The sequence below is a fragment of the Melospiza melodia genome, chromosome 5 (assembly GCF_035770615.1).
Source record: "Melospiza melodia melodia isolate bMelMel2 chromosome 5, bMelMel2.pri, whole genome shotgun sequence".
NCBI lineage: Eukaryota > Metazoa > Chordata > Aves > Passeriformes > Passerellidae > Melospiza > Melospiza melodia.
Genome location: NC_086198.1, coordinates 28,287,348 through 28,300,792, shown reverse-complemented (window position 1 = coordinate 28,300,792; position 13,445 = coordinate 28,287,348). Strand labels below are relative to the sequence as shown.

General features: G+C 38.1%; 1 long non-coding RNA gene across 1 annotated transcript in view; it reads left to right on the top strand.

The window, feature by feature from the left end:
- The first annotated feature begins 1,182 nt into the window (after positions 1-1,182).
- Positions 1,183-13,445, top strand: part of LOC134419005 (uncharacterized) — a 39,840-nt gene continuing 27,577 nt past the window's right edge. The window contains exon 1 of the long non-coding RNA XR_010027930.1: positions 1,183-1,244. This is a non-coding gene — a long non-coding RNA (uncharacterized LOC134419005). The remainder of the gene's footprint in view (positions 1,245-13,445) is intronic.

The following is a 13,445-nucleotide window of genomic DNA, read 5'->3' as shown; positions in this document are numbered from 1 at the left end:
AGGAACACAAGGAAAGAAACCTAACCCCCAACACAAGTGGATGCAAAAAGTGATGTTCCGACTTGTTTGAACCCTACATTAAATGAATTACAGTTTTTAACTGTTCTGAAAAGTTCTGTGATATTTTGTTGTGTAATCAATAGCCTGTGCATCGGAAATGTTTATATAATTTAGCAGCATTTTACAGCTTAAGGCCTTTAATAGAACTCAGTCACTTGTAATACATCTCACTGTCTGGGTGGGACATACAGGAACTAAGTGTTCATCCACTGAAGAGAAACATGAAATGTTCTTTAAGTTTGGAGAAACAATAGTAGAAGTTGTGGATGTAGTCCTTTAATCTTTATTGAGACTGTATTTTGAAATTAGGATACCCCAAAATAAGGTGATTTAAAGCTTAGCAAACACATTCTTACTGAAAGTACCCCTCATGACTTATCGCTAGGGGTGATCCTGCAGTTACTGGTTTTGAAAGAGTTAAACCCTTCACCTCTGAGAAAACATTTGGGTTTAGAGTAATTTCTTATCTTTCAGCAGTATTCAGGGAAACTGGGTGAGAGAATGTATAATGTTGAATAAGAAGGAGCTAAAGGAAAGCTTCCCTCATTTTCTTACTTTCCTTGCCAGCCTGCACTGCATCTCCAACCTTCTTTTCCCTGGCAGGAAGGAGAAAAGAAGAAAAAAAGCAGCAGATTCCTCAGCATAACTTCCTCTGTTCCTTGAAGTTTAGCCACTGGTCTGATCTCTGCAAGTTTTTCCTGGCTTGCATTGACTTGCTGCTCAGACAATGAGCACTTTTTTAACCTGTCAGGAGCTGAATTGCCTGGCCTGCCATGGGGCTGACAGTGTGCCGCTGTTTCTGAGACTGCTCTGTTCCTGAGCTGCAGCGCTGACACAAATCTGTACAAGGGCTGATTTGTGAGTGCCCCAATGGAATCCCCTTCAACCGCTGTCTAGTTAGTAAGGTTCAGTGAATACTCAAGGGGAGACTCCTTGGCAATGGATTTTGCCTTTTGCAGGAATTCTGTGTTGGAATTTATAGTATAGGATGGCTCTGTTGGGCTGTGTGCTCTTTTAAAAAAATCACTCAGCTTGCAGTTAAAGTTCTGTTTATGTTTCTGCAGTGTTTAAAGTTGTTCCTTATCTGTTGCCTATGTTCTTTATCATCCATAGGTCTGAGGGAGATGGAAAAGACCTGCTGGGTTTCAGGGAGGGAGGCAGGCAAGCCAGAAGCAGAGACAAAGGTAGGCTTGGTCCTCAAGAACAAATGACACAGTAAAGAATGACATTTCCTTGTCATACTGTTTTCCCACAGTAAATGTGCCCCCTACTCCAGTATTATCAAGCATAAATGCATGCATACACACACACACACACACACACACACACACACACACACCCCCCTGCAAGTGTGTGTGTAAATATAGGCTTCATGACTGCTGAAATTCTGAAACCCGAAGGACTGAAGCTGTATTGATGTGGTTTCAGAGGCTGGATGTCACCCACCTGTACCTGCACTCAGGAGATTTCACACTGCCACACCAAAACACACATAAGTCACTGCTGCGTTTGACAGCTGTCATCACACCCAGAGCACAGCCAAGCAGTGTCACACAGGGGCTGCCCCTGCACCAGGCACTGAGAAGGGTGTCCAAAGTGACCTGCATGATAATTCTGTGCACTATTTGCTTTGCATTAAGCTTGGTGGCTCCAATTAGCATCTGGATCTCGTTGTGTTTAGTGTTTTTTCCAAACATATAGGCATATCCTTGCTCTGAAAATTTTATCTAACAGTATTTATTTGGGTTTTCTTCTCATGTTTATATGTACTTTTGGGGGGGCTTGCAGGGGGCTTTTCAGCTCTCATTTTGTCTGTCAGGAACAATATTATGTCATATCTATAGTAGGACTGAAAAGATCACTTTTCCAAAAGGTGAGGCTGTTTAGATATTTTCCTCACACTTACTGTTTGATTTCCCATTTCCCTGCTAACTAGTGATTTCTTTAAATGCCATGCTGTAGAGGAAGGTTGGGCTTCTAAGTCTATTTTAACTTTTATCCTTGATAGCTTTAATTTCCTAATACGTGGTAACTTGCAGGATTGGGTCCATGCTGTGGAATTTACACAAAAAGCTCTATGAGATTTGCTGGGCACAATTGTGAAAACTGTTCAGTATATCCTGTTTTCTAAATGTCAGCTTTTTTTTCTTTTTTTTTCTCTTTCATAGTGGGTGGGCTGACTAAACAGAGACTTTTTTACATGGTACTTTGCTGTTTTCTAAACAGAGCAGCTATGTATGCTATCTAGTTTATATACAGCTTCTTTTTTTTCTTTTTTTTTTCTTTTTTTTTTTTTTAAAGCAGGGTATCCTTATAAATATGTTGGATTTAAAAGAAGCTAGTTCTACAGAAAGTGCTTTGTTTCTTGTATCTAAAACTTCTCTTGATTTTTTTTTCCTTCCTATTTTATTCATTGCTTTGCTCTGTGCCACTTTCTGTGTGTTTTGAAATAATTATGCACAGGTCCTACAATACAATAAGGCCAATGTTTGCCGGAGTTTTTGTTCTGACATATAGCATGGAATGGAGCTAATCAAAACCTAAGTGTAGCCTTTGCACTCACTGCAGCTTCTAAAATACATAATGAACATTATTTTGGGTCTTACGACAGCATTTGGCTTTAAAGCATTGAAAAAAGACCATTCCAAATTAGGAAAATTAGAACAAAGAGCTATTCTAAAATAAATAATTAGTATTCCTAAAATATATCAGTACACAAATACATCTTGGGTAACTCTGCCACTTTTGGGCTTGCTGGAGAGTCAAAGGAAGGCACACTTTTGCTGCAGTTGATGTCTCTAAAGGGTCCACACACAAAATGATTATCCTCAATAAGCTGCATAGCTGCTGCCTGGATAATCCTGCAGGCAGACTATCAGATCAAGTTTGAGGTGCTGTGTGGCACCAGCCAGGGCAACCCTCATAAGCACTAGGAGAGTCACCTGAAAGTTGCCACCATTGGGGATGTTGCCCAATCTTTTTTCGCTCTAAATCTGAAAACAGATTTCCCTGGATCTGTTTGGACCACGTCTGCATGTACCAAGAACTGAAAAAGTGTGTGCTGAACTCTCCCTACAGCTCTGCCAATGTAGCTGTCTTTACTTCCATGCTACTCTTTCTCTTTGTAGTTTCTTATGTAGTTTTCTTTCCTTTTCTTGATTATTTCTTGCCTTTTTTAGTATTCTGTCCATTCCTGGCAGGACTGAACTCCTTTTTCTAGACTTCAGCTTTGCCCCTACCCACATAAAGGTTCTTGTCTATGATACTTGATTTGATAATGCCTGTTGAGTGACATCTTAGAGTTGAAGGCAGTGATAACCAAGCCAGTTTAAAAATTCAGCTTAGGTTTCCTTTGGAAATGATTACTTAGTGCTGCATCAGCTTTCTGTTTTGTTGTGCAGTACATTGCTATTTCTGTGTTTAAGTGTTTTATGAGGATGTGCATTATTCTTGGATTAAACCTTGATCCTGTGACAATGTGTTCTGGCCTTGATCCCAAGTAACAATTAACATTAGGAGCATAAAGAGTTTCTGTGGGTTAATGGTACAAGTCTCATATTGAATGTTCTGTTTCTTTGATGGAAAAGTGTTTATCCAGAAAGACACTTTGGAGAGAAATTTTGTATTCGGTATGATTCAGTTGATCAGTCATTTTTGTTGAGGAGGTGATCTTTGATGCTTTATTTGGTTATTTACACTACCACAGAAGTATTCCTGGGGAGCAGTTGAATTTTAAAGGGGAGCAAAAGGCAGCCTGTTACGTTTGCTTCCCAGGTTCCACTGCCCACAAAACAGCATCACTCCGTGGGGAAGTAGGAGGTTCTAGCATTCCTTGGGATGTGTGGGAAATGGCGTGTGTGTTTATATGGCCGTGGTTTCACCTTACACAGGGACCACCAGGTTTTAATGACACACTTGGCCACAGGAGGTTCAAGCCACTGACCACTGTGTTTATTCCAGTGAGCCAGCCTGCTGGCACTGGGAAATCTTTTACCCCAGTTTACACCACGACATAAAAAGAAGACAACACATTTCTTGTCTATAGTCACATTTTCCAATATTGACACTGGAGATTCCTAGGGAAGGCTTTTTAAAAAAACTTTTTATTTTCCTCTCATGTGCTACCTGTTAAGGGCAAATACCATGGAGGGTGTTTTGTCAAAGGCATATAGGACAGCACCAGTGGGCAAAAAATAAATTTAGGCAGCACATCTTTAAAGAAACTTCTAGAGTGTGAGGTGAAAACAGTCCAGCTCCCCATGATGTCCTGTTTCTAATGAATGCTTTGTTCCAAATCAGATTCTTGCTTCTCAAAGTAAACAAGGCTGGATGCTGGAATTTTCTTCAGAAACCTCATGTTTGTTAATGCTCTTTGGGGAGGAGGGAATGGGAACAAAACTTTTAATGGAACTGAATTACTAATTTTAAAATATTCTCCATTAATTTTTTTCAAATCCATTCTTAAAATAACTGGGGAGAGAGAGGAAAGTCAGATGTCCCAGCAATTTCAGGCAGATTCTTCTCTTTACAAAGAATATATGTCCCCCTGGTATTGATGAATGATGAAAGGCTGTTACCTATTGATGTACTGATGCAATATTGATGACTGACAAAATTCTGATGTAAAGGAAGGATTAGGTGGAGGTAAATTATGTAGGGCTAGTAATGAAATGGTGTGTTATTAAAGTGTTATAGAAAATGTTTTTATGAAATTGGTTTAAGTCTGGATATGTCTTGCACTAGAATTATAAAGCTTAATCTGTTTTTGATTAAGTCAGCTAACTGAAATATCTAGTTGGAGGCATATGTATATTTGTTATTGAAGTCAACCCTGAAAACTTGTTGTGGGATTGGTGAAAGCCTGGTTGTCTTTGGTTTGGACCTTTTAACCATGCTTACCACAAGCTACCTAAAATATAAAGAGCCTCCTTTTTACTCAGGCCTTTTCTGATGTTAAAAAATACGGACTGTTTGGCAGGGTGACATGACGGAAGTGCCCTCCTACTCTCCTATATTGCAAGGAGTAATGGCAAGATTCATTTAAATCCTTCACAAGCTGTTATTCATAATTACTTGGTTTAAAAGGTTTGGAAGGTTTTCCTTTCCAGAGTCTGGTTGCTTTAGTCATTTCCACAGTGGTAAGGCTTTAGTTTTTATAGCATGTTATCGAATTTGCTTCTCTTCACTGTCATTCTTCCTCACTCGTGTTTCGACCACTAAGAATAAATTCTGCCTACATATTGCATGTATTTATTTTCTCTTTCTCAGTATACCACCAACAATGATTGAAATATGGACTGCACACAAAAGCATAGAAACATGCACTGAAGTTCTTTTATTGACAAGAAACTTTTTTTTTTTTTAATTTCTAGCACCTCTTTCCTATCTGCAATTCTGCCATGCTGGAAAAATGAGACAGGTTAGGAAGTCTGCACCTACATTTTGTAGCACAAATAAAATACATAAGTTATTAGGCAATCTCCAGTCCTACTGGTTGCATTTAATAATGAGATATTTCTTGAGAAGTGCAATGAGCATTAATTACCATTTGGTATATTGAACTTTTAAAGTATAAAGGCCCTAATATAGCACTATTTAAGCATATGACCAGCTCCAAGCACATCTGCTTTACTTCCATAGGAATCAATGGAATTCAACCATGTGCCTAAAGTTAAACCTGTACTAAATCACTTTTCTGAGTACAAACAAACTGTAATTTAGAGCTTATAAAAGCTGTTTCTTTTCCCCCGAGTTCTACAGAGCAGTTTCTAATCAGACTGAAGATAAAAAGCTCTCTCTTTTTCAGAAGTTGTGTTCCATTTTCTTTTCAAAGTAGCTTTAGATTATTTTGATCAATATACTAACTTTAATGCCCATGTTTTCTCATAGGAAATTTCTTCCATCTATTAAAAAAAAATCATAACTATTTGAAAAGCAATAGAGTGAGTCATAAAGCTTGTCCAAAACCATCACAGATTCTCATTTGTGTGCAAGAAAGTCTTTCAGGTCATACTAAAAAAAAATTATCAAAGCGAGATTGTCAGAAAAGCGCCTTTTTGTGATTCATACTCAGAGAGATTGGCATTTAAGTAAGATATTCTGCAAAATAAGTAATCTGATCAATGATTAAAAAAAAGGCAACTCTGTAATTTTTATTAGCTCCTGCTCTTCTATCCAGGAAGACTTTGAGGCATGAATCATTAATCCAGCATGTACTCAATTCTTTAAATATTTGTATTTCATGAATAGTTGTCATGCAGAACTCTGGGCAATTACTCAGAAGAGATAACAGCAGTACCTGGCAGACTGATGGCAGTAGGGTTCTTGCTCAATAAAAAATCTTGTAAGATCTTTGCTATTGTCAGAAACCTGTTTTGGTGAAAGCAAAGGTGGGAAATTTTATAAGGGAGACAGTCAAGTCTAACAGAAACTTCTCTGAGTAAGCTACATCCTGTCTTTCTAAATAGCAGCAGTAACTATTTTACCAAGAACAGGCAAAATCTTCTGAGCTTAATTCCACTGTCTAGGAAGTGTAAGGATTTGGTCAGCAGTTGGAATCTCTATCCCAGGACTTTGCAGGCTTCAATAAATGCCTACAAATAGTATAAATTTCTGCAACAGCAAACACAGCATTTCTTTTCTCCAGATGTTAGTCCATCCCAACAAAATGGGAAATCTGGAAATGATCAATCTTCTTTGTGAGAACTCTAGTAAACACATAGCAGCTTCATTTCCAGATGGTGAAATCCATGTGCACCAGGCTTTCCACCAAGCTCTTAGATTCACCTGAATGAGGCTCTGTGTGTGCTCACTCTTGTGGCTTTCCTGCTCCTGCACACATCCCCCCTTCCCTTCTGTGTCTGTTCAAAGCAGGTCTTGCTTGCAGTCAGCCATACTCGACGTGTGAACTCATTGGCTGTCATCTTGTCTCATGTTTTACCTGTGATATTCTGCACAGGAGGAATTACGGTCTGGCCAGTTAGCTCTGTTGTGCAGCTCAGACAGTGACATCTAATTCTAGGAGTCATTTCTAACCCCAAAATCACTTTGTTCCTCCTGCTTTTTCCAGTCATTAATTCTTAAACATCTGCGGTGGTTACCTGCACAGCAACATACAGAATAACTGGGGAGGACAGCAGTAGTGGATTATGGCTTTGCTCTTCTTTGGCACAGCCCCAAAAATCCATAAGGACAGGGAAGTATGACAGACATGGAGAGACCAAATGGGATTTGGATCCACTTCTAAAAAGGATGTTCCACCTTTTAACTATGTTCTGAAACTTGACTACATTAGAAAATTATGTTTAATTAGAAACTAAATGAAGTACCATTTAATAGTATGTTTTAAATACCATCTGAAGTCAATTACCAGTAACAACATTAATTTAAAATTCTTCATTTATGTTAACTATTACTTAATTTAATGTCTTTAAAAAAATCAATTGCATTTTAAAGTACTTTTTCATTCCTGCTGTGTGGTATAAACTGCCCAGTGAGATTATTCCTGCCCAAAAGAGTTATCAATCTATATAGACAAGCTATAAAGAGCAGAGAAAGTATCATTATCCCCATTTTGCAGTTGGGCAAACCTGAATTCAAACATGTGAAAGCACTGTCTAGAATGAGATATTCATTAGCTAGCAAATTTTAATAAAATCTGGTTTTAGTCATCTTTTGCTGACCAGAATGTACAAACAGACTAATATTTAAAAACAGGCTGTGGTCTGTGATATAGTCACTATTTTGTGAGAAGCTCTATTTTTCTTAGAGCTACAGTTTGCTATCATTGCACTATATGGGTGTTTTCAGCTAGTACTGACATATTTTTCTGTATTATTAATTATATGTAATACTGATTTTTGCAGCTGAGATTTTTGTAAGAGTATGTATTCTATGTCTATATTTGAACTACAATCCTTTGACCAACAGGAATATGCTAGAAAAACTGTGAAAATTATAGCACAGCTGCTCAGTTCAGTACAGTATGTTTAATTTAGTAAAGAGATGATCAATATACATCAAGAAAACCATTAAATGCTTTTGGAAATCCAAATTAAATGGATTTTCCTGATACTTTTATTGCAGTGATTAGAGGAGTTTAGCAGATACACTAATTATTTAGGAATGTTATCTATTGTAATCAAGAGGTTATTGAGAGATGAACAGTTAAAAAATTCTGAAGCACCTGAGTGACTTAAAAAAAAAAAAATCATGTGTAACCCTGGTTCTTTAGTGCAACAGAAAGACTTGTGAATCTGGTTTCTGTTGGTTTTTAAGGAGTCCTCTGGCCATAAATGCCCTTTTTTAAATAGAGGCGTTAAAAAATCCTTTTAAAGAAGGATTTACTAATGGCTTCCAGAAGAGGAAGAAGAAGACACTAAGTTGCAGTTGTGTTGTTTTTTTCCAGTTTAAAGTTCTCTGACATAGCTGTTCACAACTTGCTGGGAAAGTTTCTTGTCCTCTGGGTTAAGGAGTTGTCTTCTTCCAAATGTAGTTTTGATGAAAAGTCTTAACTCAAGTTGAAATAACTCTTCAAATAGTGTGAAGGATTTTGGATGTGACTCTCAAGACCTTTCATTTGTCTGTATTCAACAGAAAGCCGGTGAACAGAGAAGCATCCTTGGTGAGGTTTCAGATCTGGTTTATTATCTTCTAGCGCAGCAGTTTCAGTGACAATAGCTGAGATCAGTGCCTGAGAATTTTTCCATCTCCCCATGCATTTTCTCTTCAGAACAGTCCTTACCCTGAAGATCCTGTAACAAAAAAAGGACATCTTATAATGTACAGAGGAGGAATTGGGGATCAAAGGATTTTCCAAAGGCCGTAAACAAGTGAGGGAAGGTATTCTGTCCTTCACAGAGGTGATTTTCCAACAGCAAAGTTTAAATGCATCACTGGGCAGCCAACAGAGGAATTTCTAAAACTGGACATTTTTCATCTGTGTCCATTTTTCAGACTAACACATGATGAAATCATTACTCCCTGTGGACCAATGGGTATGCTGCCACTGATTTAAGTGGAACCAAGATTTCTATCTAGAACTGTTAGTCTTGTCCCAGCTTTAAAAACAGTAGTGTCTGCTTTAACAAAAAATTGGGTTCCTTACTCAAACATTCTTCATTCCTTCCTGCACATTAGGACAACTGATTGATTTTTACAGAAGGGGTAACTGCAACCAGTCAGTTGCACTGATAGGTAACTCAGTTTTTAATGGCCTGAAGCTCTTGGTAACCTAACCTCAGTCAGAAAGTTGCAGAATCATGAAGGATCAGTGCAACTTCCCAGTAAGGTTATACTTCCACTAGTAGTTTATTTTCTGCTTGGTGGAACACAACAGTAAATCTAGGGCATGGGGGCAGTTTTTTGGGGTTTTTTAATGTAAAAAATATAACAGGTCAATAATAGCATGGAATAAGTAATGCTTTTCTTCAATACCTCTGTCAAGTGAAATGAGTGATACTTTACCGGCAGTTTAGATGAGTAACTGCTAGGACAGGATCAGTGTCTTGTGCTTTAAAAATAAACTTCTTCGCTCTGAGTCAACATCTGTTTTGCCTTGGCCTTCATTTAGCAGCAGGAGACCATTATCCTGTGATGACTTTCTATTCCACTGACATCTCATCTGGTGCACTGATATTCTTAGTATTTTACTCCCCTGCTGTGCCCCTTCCCCTCAGCCACACACACACAAACACTCTTTATCTCAAGCCTGTAGTATGCTGTGTTCTGCTGTTTCCATGAATAGGAGATTGCACATAATGTAATCAATCAGTTGCTTCTACCACTGAGGAAAAGTGTGTCCCTCCAATTAACTTCTTACATCCCAATAACACAAACAACTGTCCTGGATAGGTGCCTAAACATTTATTTAAACTGCCCTGACATTCAGAATCTAAGGTGGTGGACTAGGCCATCTGAGAAGGCAATCTTGCAAAAGTTCTGGCCTTTCAGATCTGGTCTGATCATTGCAAGGGTTAAGAAAATGAAAAATAATTATGGAATAAACCAACTAAATTTTTACAAAGACTTTGCTTGTTTTGGTTTTGGGGCAAATATTTGGAATCAAACTAGTTTCCCCTGACTTACATGAGATAAATTACTATTCAGAGTCACTAAATCTTTTAAGTTTATTGTTTTGGGACAGTTAATTCCTAATGCTATGTCCTTTACTGTAAGAGAATACATCAAAGCGGGAATTTCTTCACTTGATGCAGCAGGGTTTTTTCCTCCAGAAAGGGAAAGAGGAGAACATAAAATCAAAATGTGGAAATGCTTGTATTGGAGCACTCCAGAGGTCTATTTAACCCAAGATGTCAACAGAAGATGCAAAGGGTTGTGTGATTCTACAGCTTTCCTGCTTTCACGATGGTGCAAGGACTGGATGAACCCTGGGGGCAGGGCAGGGAGGGAAATTGCTGTTATGGTTTGCAGAGCTTCTGGAAGCACTCAGTGCCTAATGGGGTGAGAAGTTTCCTCCTCCTGTGTCTTTTTCCCTGTCTCCTACACAGCCATGCATGTCCACACATGCACTAATGTAATGGAGGACCAATATGTGATGGGAGCAAGGGCATGCTTTTCTTTAAGTTGGGTTTTAGGACGCACCCAGACAGCCTTCTGGATGAGTCAATCAGATTCATCCTATTTCCCTGTATGTCCTTTTGAAGTGCCTGCAGGGAGTACCAAAGCCAAAACCTGTCCTTCAGTATTATTATTTTAAATCTAAGTAGGACTAAAAGAGGATGTGTTATATGATGGGCTTACAGCCATGGTTTGAACCTGTCACCAGCAGCAAATTACATCTCTCACATTAGAATAATACCTCCTCAGTACTGTTTATTATACCTGAGTGTAAGCTGATTGTGATGGACCATGATTGTCAACTGATGCAGGGAAGCAAGACAAAGATGGCTTTGTCCAGTTTTCTTTTTTTTCCTGTGAGAAGTTTAAGCTAATGTGTCTGTATGTGGCCAACTGAAAACCTCCTCCATTTACTTTTCTCAATGTGAAAGTATGATCTGTACATTTTCTCTTCTATCCTACTGTCTTAAAGGAATGACTGTGGGAACTTGGAAGATAAAGCTGCTATTGCTGCCTACTGCTTCAGATTATGTAGTGCACACTGCAGAACCACTGTGTGTATTTTTCTTGTTCATGGGTTGTTTCACTGCCTCATACCTAAACAACTAGAATGAACTGGCATTCAGGGTTAGTTACTTATTCTAGGTGAAGTTAACCTACAAGTCTTTACAGTAATTTTGATGAGTTTCCTTTGAAACGGCATTTTTCTAGTTCAGTTTTTGACTGTATTGTAGATTCCTACTTATCATCTATTGCCAATTGTAGTTTATGCTTTTGCAAAGGCAATTAAATGGGAAAGGGGGAAAAAAGCCCAGGCTTTAGTACATTTCTCACAAATGTGCCCTGGATTTGTTTGAAATGTTTTCAGAAATGGTATTTTCATCTCGTGCTCGAGTAACTTGTAGTTCAGGATGTTTGCAGTCGTGCCATGGTGCATGTTCTGCCACATTAAGTGACCACATCAGGAGGAAGATGACCCTCTCTTATCCCTTTTTATGCTCTACCTTGGAGTAGGTGTACATGGTATCTTTTGAGATACAGGGAAAACTGTTGAAAAGTGCTGATTTGTGTTTAAAGACAAATGAAGCAATTGAATCAAAGACTATGTTAGAACTCCATGTGGAATGTCCTAATTTTTGAATAATTTAGGGAACATCCCAATCAAAGTGTTATTTCTGATAGTTCTCACTTTTTTTTACCATTAGTAGAAAACAGAGTAATGTGACAGTGGGAAAAGGGTACTTAAAATTTGGACTAAGTTTGGACATTTTGTCTTGCAGTTCATTGCCATATTGAACACATTTTCTGAGCTTAACCTACATGTTTCAGAGAAGTGAGCTCCTTGAATTCATCTTGGGATGAAGTTCTAATACTTACTGCTCAGTCATCTGATTCATAGGGCTCCCAGCTTTCACCTCTACTGGAGTTTTCCATGCAAATACCAAGCATTGGTAAAGTATATGTGGCAAGTATTTGATTCAGGACACAGCAAAGACTTGCACATGAGTAGATCTAATGTGTTTGAGAAGCAACTTTCTACCCTCAAATATTTAGGTGCTAGCATATTTCATGAAGTACATGAGTTTCTACTGTTCTTTTAAAAAGTATGATTTAATATAACTTTTGATATATTTGTTATCCACGGACTTGCCAAATCCTTCCCTTTCTTGAATTCCCTGAGAATGTGGCTATTTCTAATTAAGCAACGTTGCTTTTTAAGAAGGAGGACATCTTGAAAGACTCCAGCAAGCTCTTTTTCTTTAAACTTGGGTTGGGACAGTCAGTGTAGGAAGTGTTAAAAATACCAGACCTGTGAATCCTTAATTTCAAAATATATCTGCATAGAAAAGGTATATTTAAGGACCCCACAGTTCAAGGAATCAGGCCCATAAGGTTCAGGGTCCCATAGCCACAGTATTCCTTGTCAGATGTGTTTCAATGGCTCTGTTAATGCCTTTGACCTTGATTTTGGGAATGAGGAAGACCTTGCCAAGCCAATAAAGCACTGGATACCCATTATTGTGCTTTGAATGCTCCAGTGAGGCTACAATGCTCTCCCAACAAGTAGTAAGCCTGCAAGTGTGGAAGGTGAAAAAGTCATCAATATTCACAAACTTGCAGTCTTTCCTGACATGCTTTATAAACATAGTTATTGCATCTTACCTGTTTTATAACCGTAACTTCCAATCACAAACTTCAAAAGTATTATTGTGTGTTTCATTCTATGTAATAGTCTCAAAAATATTAATGGAGAAATTTTCTTCTCTCTGCAAATGCAAGTAATTTTCATTATTTAGAGTGTGAATGGTGAGGTAAACCAAATACCACCTAAAGCACTTTGTGGTTTTATTCAAATGGCTGTTTGTAAATACTTCTTGCAAAGGGTTTCTTTACCCTGTATTTGCTCAGCATTAATCCTTGAAAAAAAAATTTTGTGTGGTCAATGAAGACATTGAGTAGAAAATTGATCTGCTGAAGTACTTCTCTCAGAATGAAATTTGCTTATATGACATGCTTCTTTAAACTCTTTTTTCTTAAAATCATGCAAACCTCATATGTAATTTATTCATACAACTTCTCTGCTATCTTCCATGCTCTTATTTATCTGCCTAGTTTGTTTTCTCTGCCCATTTTTGCCTTCATGTTTTTTTCCATGCTGCTGGTTGAACACAGGATATCAGCTAATTCATATGCAGTTGCTGTGCCCTAGCTCAGCACTACATAACATGCATCGAAAAACGTATTTTCCTGCGGAGATTCTTTTCCAATGTTGACAGTATGCTATAGGATGTGTGTAAGCAACAGCT